The sequence below is a fragment of the Adiantum capillus-veneris genome, chromosome 23, assembly GCF_014529385.1.
Source record: "Adiantum capillus-veneris isolate H3 chromosome 23, ASM1452938v2, whole genome shotgun sequence".
NCBI classification, from domain to species: Eukaryota; Viridiplantae; Streptophyta; class Polypodiopsida; order Polypodiales; family Pteridaceae; genus Adiantum; species Adiantum capillus-veneris.
In genome coordinates, this window is record NC_140953.1 from 137,380,141 (window position 1) to 137,390,419 (window position 10,279).

At 42.3% G+C, this 10,279-nt stretch overlaps 1 pseudogene; it reads left to right on the forward strand.

Moving 5' to 3' along the window:
* The first annotated feature begins 3,703 nt into the window (after positions 1 to 3,703).
* Positions 3,704 to 7,840, forward strand: LOC147428674 (uncharacterized; annotated as a pseudogene).
* The last annotated feature ends 2,439 nt before the right edge of the window (positions 7,841 to 10,279 follow it).

Consider the following 10,279-nt stretch of genomic DNA (forward strand, 5'->3'; position numbering starts at 1 on the left):
ACTGTTCTTGTATAGACATGGTTATTGTTATAGTTTTTTTTATGGTTATGGTTATGGTTATGGTTTTTTTTTTTTAATGGTTATGGTTATCATTATGGTTTTGATCAATATGGTTATGGCCGGTTATGGTTTTAATTTGGTTATGGTTTTGCACAAAGTTTGTTATGGTTATGGTTTTAAGTTGGTTATGGTTTTGCACAAAGTTCATTTCATTTCTTTCATTTGCCTTAAATCTCATGTGAGATCCTACATGGATAGCATGTAGGAGGCGTATACATATGGTTTTTTTTGAAAAGTTTATGTTAAAACGAAGGGAACTCTGCCGAAATTTCTGCGGGAGCATGGTTGATTTTGGTATTGCTCGCTTTCTTGGGCAGAGGATAGGCAGTCTGGCTGTGGCTGTGTCCATCTTTTCACTAAGCACAGGCCAGGCTGCCTGTCTTTGTCCAAGAAATTTTTTTTCTGTTATGATCGTCACGATCTGCGTTGCTAAACACATCAAAATATGCATCGATAACAGTGCCTTTCGACGCATATATCGACGCATATTGCGACGTTTTTGTAGGGACGCGTATTTCGACGGTTTTTTTCGACGGAGAGCGTCGAAACCTACGTCGAAGGCCCCCTTTTTTGTTGTAGTGCCTTAAACTTCTTGTCATGCATTATATCCTTGCAAGACCACTAGTTATCAATGGCTTTAACTGCTTTCCTACATTGGCTTTCGGGTCTATGTTTTCTTTGTCTGGATAGATAGAATCTCTATCAAGAAAGCATAACTAACATAAGCAAAAACTTAGATTAGTTTAAATTAATTAGACAGACTACAATGCTCGCTTCAATGCTTGGATTCTTTTCTTAAGGCCGCCAAAGCCTACCTTCAACGTTTCAAGATTCCGTAGTTTCATCTTTCGCACACGAGTGCCTAACGTTGTCACTTTGTCTTGTAATGTCCGTACCTTTGTTCGCAAGACCTGTGATTCTTGTGTGCGCTGCATTATAGTATTTTGGTCCTCATTATGCAAGTTAGAAATTCTCTGAATCTCATCTGCTTGGTGCTTCACCATGTTTTTATAAGTTTTTGATTGGCTGTTTAGAGCTTTACAGTAGCCAAGCAATCCATTCTCTCGATTATCTGCAAAGGTCAATAAGTTAGTGGGATTTGAAAATGCATGGAAAGCATTGGTCATGGGATCCAATGGATAGAGTGAGCCTTTTGTCCAAATATCTAAGTGTTTTGCTCCCTCTGCTCTGAGTCTCTTTGTCATGATCGGTGTCACTTTGATGTTAGTTTTGCCTTGTTTACACAATGACGTATATTGAGGATCCAGGTCAATGTATAGATGATAGAGGGGTCTTTTAAGGAGGACATTTGTGGGGGTGGAAGAAGAATCCATGTATGCAACAGTGCAAGAAAGGGAGGATTTCTTTGAGGGCAACGCACAAACAGTGAGAGAGTAAGGAGAGAGAAGGTTTGGAAGGATACGTCTTTTTTCCTTTAGTCATACATTCCACGTACAGGAAACTCCCTCCAATTCTACAACTTTCATTAAATGGAACTGAAAACAATTTATTCTTCAATCATCACGTATGTTATGAGGCTGTGGCAAGAATCTACTTGTAAGTATACTTTTTGATGGTTATTCCAAGTTTACAATTTCTTTTACCACACCTATTTTCTAGAGAGAGAAAGTCAAAATACTATATTTCTTAGGAGGCCCTCCAAATGACCTCCGAAATTTCCTAATGCATCTTAGCTCTGATAATATCATGTAGCACTGAGGTTTTCACCTGGATCAACATGGAGATCGTGGATACAAGTGGTCTCTCCATGGATCTCCGTCCATCATATGTGCGCCCTGATGTACTATGATGATCCACGCTAGGCCCCCATATCTGCACTCCATAAAGCATGGTGGAAGTGACCAATGAGCCAAATAGTCACAGCTTAGTGCATGGCTACTGAAATTGCATCTGTGAACATATTCTCTATAGTTCTCCTAATGCTGCATATCTCCTCGTCAATCTTGCCTCTGCAGCACCTCTCATAGAGAATGTAGGTCCACTAAATACAACACCAAGATATGTATAAGAGTTAACATACTCCACTATCTCCCATCCATATGTAAAAATAGGTTCTGGTCTCCTGACCCATGTGTAGTAGTATTGAATATGATCACCTTGGTTTTGCCAAGGTTAATTGAGAGCCAATTGTCATGTGCATAAGAATTTAACGCATCTGGATGTCTCTGCATACCCTCTAGAAAGTCTAAAATAAGCACAATATCATCGGCATAAAGCAATAGAGGTATTCGTGTACCTGACAGGTGTGCTATCCCTTGCAATCTCAATATAGTCAGCAATCTCATCAATATACAATCCAAACAAAGTTGGAGAAAGTGGGCATCCTTGCTTCACCCCAGTTGTAGACTAAACAGGGTCAAAAAGACCCTCTACTGTCCATACTCTCCCTATAATTGTCTCATACAGTGCCATGATACCCCATACAAGATCTTGTGATGCTCCCAAGTCATGTAGTCATTGTATCAACCAGGCTCTCAGGATTGTGTCAGAGGCTTTGCGGAAAGTCACAAAGCTACAATAAATCCTTCTGCAATGTGCTCTACCCTCAATGATCACTCTAAGCATGAAGATATGATCAAGTCTAGAGAATCCCCTCACGAATCCAGCCTGCCGTGAAGCTCGTACACTCTCTCTCTGCCCATCTGCTCAACTCATGCTCAAGTATAGATGCATTTAGCTTGGTCAATGAGTGGCAATAGTTACTTGGCAGGGTTGGATCTCCAAACTTGAGTAGTGGACTGTGGTACAATCGTAGATGCACTCCAAGTCTCAAGAAACCCCTCACACATGGCCTTGTTGAACATGAAGGCCAACAAACCATCAATATGATCCCTTAGCATGTATGAAATGCTTTGCCACCATACCACAATGATCTAGTTGTGTGCCCTTTCTATGTGTAATCTGTCAATGGCTCACATCACCATCTCTTCTGTGAAGAAAGTAGAAGTGGGAGGACACGGCTCCAACAAGTCTGGAAAAGAGATATATATATATATATATATATATATATATATATATATATATATATATATATATATATATATATATATATATATATATATAGAGAGAGAGAGAGAGAGAGAGACAGAGAGAGAGAGAGAGAGAGAGAGAGAGATGAAATGATATATTAATGTCTTCACAAGGCCAAAATGACCTATGGGACCAATTTATTACAAACTAGTGAATATGATACCATGTCTGGTTACAAAAAGAGATACTAAAATGAAGCTAGAAGTGCTACTAGCTGGAACTGTGGGGTATATGTGATCGCTGATTCAATGGGTGCCCAATAAGAGAGCTGTTCTTCTCTATCGTCTTCGTCATCGGCTGCTCCCTTACTTCTGTATTTTCATAGCCTTTGCTACCAGTTAGTGGTAGATCGAGCTACTGTCATTGCAGATGTTCCCTTCTCCACACTACTGTTGGTGGCTTTTTAGTGGTTCTGGTTCTTGGTATACAGTTGCAGAGTGAGCATTTGGTGCCAGTGCCCATCTTTCAGAGGCTGCTGTCATCGTCTCTACACTTAGCTTGTCAAGGCTTGCTCCGTGGACTGTATACTATTGAGACCTGATGAATTACAATTATCATTTAGTCTGGATATTGCATTTTATGTGAAGCTTGATTTGCTCTGCTTTATGAATCCATAATATTAAGATATTTATTTCAGTCGTTTGTCTGTGTTCAGATACCTTCAGGGATCATACAAAGTAAGGATAACCCACAGTATGACTGCCAGGTTTTTACCTTGAATACATATTCAGATATGTTCAAAGGCTTGGGCTTTGATGTGCATCATAAAGCAGGTTTTCTAGCAGGCCTGGTAGGCCTGGAGGGCTCTGGGGCTTACCTCAAGGATCTTAAGGCAGGCCCACGATCTGTGAAGGTGACATTGAAACTTGAAGTGGGCACAACATTTGAATCCCTAAACATGAGCCACAGAGCCCTGGAGCGGTGCTTGTCAGATTTCTCATTGGAAGACATCAAACAAGCAACACATTTTGTGGGAGGAGTGCAATGGGGGGCAAATGCATATGCCTCAGTAGAGAGTGAGAGTACTATGGGCATTAATTCAAGGGACATCGAAGCAAGGTTGTCTGCACGACTTAGCGAGCTCGGTGCTTCTCTTTTGCAACTATGCACAGGTGGTGTCTCCTTAGGTGCCCAGTTCAGCACAGGGAAGGGTCGTCTTGCAATTGAGGACGAAGAGAGTTCAAATTCAGGGTAGATGCAGATGTGCTGCCAGATAGCACAGAGAACATGATTCTCCCAAAGAATTTGGAGGAAGCTTGGACCATCCTGTCAAGGATACCTACCCAACTTGTCCATACCGCCAATAAAAGACGGGACCGACCCCTACGTTTTACTTTGTATCCTCTTTCACAACTCGAGAAGAAGGTTCCACAGTTGCATATTTCCATGGCACCAAGGTGCACTAGCTTCACCAGCCCTTCAATCGAAGGTCTTGAGAGGCTTTTCAATGAACTGCAATCTGTCAAGCAGGATCTACATGATTTGTTTGAGGATGTGAGCATTAACCACTTCGCTACATTTTCCAGTCATGACATTGAAAACATTGCTGGTTTCAGAAATGATATGGAGGCTGCAGTTTCTGAACAGGTCATCGCAATCCGCTCACAAAAAGGTGAAGTAGCAGGCTTGGAAAATTTGATAAGAGACTTTTCGATCCAATCACAGTCAGTGCCATCAAAGGCTCGGGCTTTCATGGCCCCTTACAAAAGAAAGCTGAAGTGGATTATCAGCCTGAAAGAGCAGGGTGTCCAGTTTGTCTTGCAAACATCCTCCTCGACAACAAGCACTCTGCCATCTAGTACAGAAAGTTTCCCCATATCTTGCAATAATGGAGCATCAATATGGGTGGTAGTTTTGAGCTATTGTGAGCCAAATGGCAAGAACAACCAGCAGGAGTGGAATAATAATTGGAACACTTTCTGGCATCTTCGTGACAAAGGCAGATGTGGCCAGGGACACAACAATGATCCTGCAGTCACTGATGTTCATTTTGTTGTGCAAGAAAACCAGCATGGGGAATGCACATGCAAGACCAAAGTATCTGTTTTTAGGGATGGAGATGTTGTCTCAGAGGATACAGCATTGCTCATGTTAGGCAACCCTCAACCTCAATCTAACAAGCTTCTCAAGAATCTAGTATATAGTAGTGTCACACATGAAGTGAAATTGCAACCCCCTAATGCCAGAATACCTCTTCAAACCTATTGTCCTGGCCACCATGTGCAGTCCCCTTGTGAGTCTTCATGTGCCGAACATGTTATCAGAGACTGGGCTTGCGAAAGATGCGGGGGATGCATCGAATATGGCAAGGATGGCTTTTTATACTGTGCATGTGGCCATGCTCCTCTGCAAGCATGCCGCTTCAGGTGCACTAGCCAAAAGCATGGCCCTCTCTTTGCTGCATTTCCTGCAAGCGAGGATGTTGCCCAAATCTTGGAAAGGCAAGAGGCTCCACAGCAATTGAATATCTTGTTACTGGGGGAGACTGGTGTGGGTAAGTCCACTTTTATCAATGCGTTTGCTAATTATGTTAGCTTTGATAGTTTGGAGAGTGCCATTGATTCAGCAGAGGATCTGGTAGGGCTTATACCCATGGATTTTACATACACAGACCAGAAGATCAAATTTGGGTGAAGTGATTCCAACGAACTTCATCATGAAGGTCAATCTTCCACACAAGCCTGCCGCAGTTACACCTTTCCTTTGTCTCGACATCAAACAGTGCACCTTACTGATACCCCTGGTGTGGGTGACACCCGGGGTATCAAATATGACCAAGTCAGCTTTCAGAATATTCTGAGTTACCTCACCCACTACACAGAAATCCATGGAATATCTGTTATGTTAAAACCTAATACTTCACGCCTCACAGTCACCTTCCGGTTCTGCATTATGGAGCTGCTCTGTCATCTGCATGAGAATGCCAGTGAAAACATTGTTTTCCTGTACACCAATGCTGGGAGCACCTTTTACACACCTGGAGATACTGTTGTACCCCTCGTGATGTTGCTGCGAGAAATTCAGAATGCCCCTCAGTATGTTCACATAGCTTATAACCAGCGAACTGTCTACTTCATGGATAATGAAGCCTTCCATTATTTGCTTGTGTTAAGAGAAGGGTGCTTCTTCACTCCAGAAGTCAAAGCATCCTATTGGCAGAGCTGGACCGTGTCAGCTGATGGGTGCCACCGAATGCTGGAGTACTTCCGTTCGTTAAGAGCTCACAATGTCAGAGAAACTGTCTCTTTGAACCAGGCATGGAGCTTGGTATCTAAGCTACAAAAGCCCTTGGAAGATGTAACTAATGCCATCCAGTACAATTTGACAAAATGGGCTGTAATAAAAAAAGAACTGGAGGAATTTCAAAGAAATAGTAGAGATCTAGAGCTCATTTTCAAGGATGATAAGGTCCTAAACTTGCAGGCATTGCCTCTCAAGAAGGGTGCTCGTAATGTCTGCACCTCCACGGAGAGTTGTTGTGAGAAGCGGGAATCAATTGATGGTGAGAGTGAGGTGTTCTACAAGCGCGTGTGTCATAAACCCTGCAGCTCCTCAGGAAACTCTCTGTGGTTCTGCAAAGTCATGGATATGCAAGGGATATGTAGGGTGTGCAAGTGCCACTACAAACAGCATAAGCGTATCACTTACAACACCAAATTGGTTCCTCAGAAGGTTGTCAGTGAGTACATTGAGACCATACCGCAAAGCGACAAGAAGATGATAGAGGCCAAGGAGCTCAAAATTCTAGAGCTTGGACAACGTATTGAGGGAGTGGCAGCAAAAACTTGATATTATAACACAGGCTTGCGCCAGATTTGCTCTATTCTTCAAGAATAATCCCATAACTCCAATCAGTAATGATATGAAAGCATATGCACATCACCAGATCGCAGTCAAAAGAAGCAGAGGCGAGTAAGACAGGGCACTTATTACCAGATGCCAGGCTTTTCTTGAGGCATATAAGAACCAGATCAATGATTTAGAGCACATGAGTAGCATGAAAGTAGAAGCTCGTCGCTCACCACACAAAAACCCATCTCTGTATGGCACAGCAGAGGAATCATGCAACTGGCAGAAAATCTTTATCAGCTCAAGCACCATGGCCCCACCATCAAGGCCTTAGCTCTTTCCTCACAAGAAAGTCTCAAGATCTCTCCAGGATGTTCCTTTCTCTGCAGGGAAGGATGTTCCCACAATTATAGCAAATAAATATGAGTCTGGGGAAGATGATCTGTGGAGCCCAAGTGATCTTTCATCTAAAGAAATTATGTTATATTCACAAAAACCAATTCATAAATAGAGCCAAGTACACAAGATGCACTAGCAAGGCACATTACACTAAATTCAAATGGTAGTTGGGGGGAGGACTTTCATGTTGCACAGGAGGACTTCTACATCATGCCGCTTGAGGGCTATGATGTTCTCTTAGGGACACCATAGCCCTAAGAGAACATCATCACCAATTGTTGCTACGCTAGAGCTTCAACAACCACTAGTGCTCTTCTTCTTCTTCTTCTTTTTCTTCTTCTAGTTGTTGTGCCGGTCGAGCTACTAGTGCTCTTCTCTCTCTCCTAGGTGGGGGTAAGGGTTGTTTTGTGGCCATCCACTGCCCATGCTACGTAATTTATCTTCATCAAGCCATTGTTTTGCTTGGCCATGTACTCTAGCATGGTGCTTTTAGCTGGTTTGCCACCAATCACCTGGACCACATTTGGTTTGGGACTTCCCATTTTTGGGTCAGTGACCCACACATTTTTTCATCTCCCTCCCTCTCTCTCTCTCTCTCTCTATCTCTGTCTCTCTCTCAACCATTTGGCTTAGCTCACACTCCCTTCGATGCGAGATGGGGCGTTGGGGCAATGGAGAAGAGTCCCATTGAGTGTGCACATTGGAAGCTCGAGATTTTGAGTACCACACACTAAAGTGCTCATATCTGAACTTGGTTCCCTAACATTTTCAGTCATGACTCATGCCTTAGAGCCAGTTCACATGAGCACCAGGTTTGCAACATGTTGGCAACATGTTGCGAACTTTTTAAGTTCCCATGAATGGTTTCCAAAAAAAAAAGGGCAATATGTTGCCAACAAGTTGCAATTGGGCTCTACGTCAAGGGGTTGGAGCACAAAGGAAACCACACTAAAGGACAAAACTTGAAAAAGTGAGCCCCTTTGAATTTAGAAAAGACCAAACCTTTTTGACTCTCTCTCTCCTCTCTCTCACGGACCTTTTCCCTCCAATTGTCTTAAAAAGGAACACTCTCTCTTCTCTCTAATGTGTTGCTAAATCTCCATGGAAACTTGGCATGGCAAGTTGCCGGTTGGCAACTAGTAGCCAACCTCACTCTCATGTGAACTGGCTCTTAGAGTTGCGTCCTGTTGCGTGCACTGCATAGGATTGTTGTTGGCGTGCATTCAATGCATCGAATTCAACGGTGTTAAAAGTAAGGATGACTTGTCTTTATTTGCTAAAAATTGCTCACTGCCAGCAGTCACTACAGTCTACCACTGCTTACCTGTTGGACAAGTGCCTTAAGCTCCAAAAATAGGCCAGTTTTTGAATTTTTATAGTGCTTAGGGTGCATAGTGTAGGCCCTGCCTATGTGCTGCATGCACTCTTTGCACCCAGTGAGACATAGCTATTAGAACTACACAATTTCCTCTCCCAACCATAATGTGAGCTTTGTAACGGGCAGCACTATGTGCCATCGGAAAAGAACAGACTGAACAAACTTTGATGAACTTCAACAAGAAAGACATCACACGAGACATGGAGTCGCGTAGTTCCAACCCTAGAGTGCACTATCCCTAAATTGTTGCACCCCTTTCGGTATTTCTTTATATTGCTTCAATGTGGTACAACACTCTAGTCTCTACTCTACATATCCTGAAGGTAGAATGGCACAGAATGAGCTCATCGCACATACTTAAAGACCCTTGGCCTGTCCAAAAGCAATTTACATGGAAAGTTGCAATTCTAAAAGCATCCAGTCCAAAAGTAAGCACCCCATGGATTGTTCGTACATTATTGCCACATCATCGTTTGCCAACACAAGACGTGGAGCATCCACACAGTTTCCACATCATCATCATCTCTACACAATTGTTCTGTGTGTGTGTGTGTGTGTGTGTGTGTGTGTGTGTGTGTTTGTGCTTTATTTTAGGCCCCATCGGACGGGGTGCAATAAATTGGGGTTGGATTAGTATTAAATAATCCTAGTCCCTTGTATATTTCTTAAAATCAAGAACCTTAGTGAGCAAGAATGGAGTTGGAAATGAAGATGAGCTAGTTCTTAGTGTATCCATCAAATGTGGCAAAGTATAAGTTTGTGTAACTCTCAACTTCTTTAAAAACCTGCTAAACATAGCATCTATGTCCTCATGTGTATGTCCAATCATTAAAAATACTAGCTACTAGATGGTTTTGAAAACCCCCCTTCCAACAAGAAATGACAAGTAAGCAAATAAATATTGGTTTTTTTCTCCCAGCACAATTATCCCACTTGTAGAAATAGTTATTTGGCAACTTGCAAAATGTTGACAACAAATTATCTTCTGCAATTTCAGGTGATTGAACAATAGGCTCTTTGCAGTCACTCATGTTGTGGTAGTCTAAAGCATCCCTTGTGTTCAAAGCATGTAGTAGTGAAACATTGCTCCTCAGAAGCCCATTTGTTACTAGATCACCAAGTGGATGCTTATCCATCCTTTCTAAGTTATGTAAACAATTAGAAATTGAGCCAACTGTAAGGTTTGGATCAACTGGCCACAAACCAGGTTATGTTTGGCTTCCAATCTTGCTTTGATTCAACTACGAATATTGCACTTAGAGAACTCACTTGTCTTTGATAAGGTGACATGTGGGTACTCTTTGTTCGACAAGGAAAGCTTCTTCTCATACCCCATTTGTTCAAGTGTCATGTTGATCTCACTTAAAATGTCCACTTGTTTGTATGTTGATGGAAGTACAAATTGAGTCTCCTTTGAACCATCCAACATTGTTCTACTTCTATGTGGCATCTTCTCAGAGTTGTTATCCACAAATTTGTTGAGCAATGCTCTTGCTAAGCTAGTATGTTGAAGTCCTCTTCTCAATGTACATGTGTTTCCATGCATATATTGACGCACACCGTTCTCAAAGTTTTCCTTGTAGCGGTAAGACGATGTCTTTG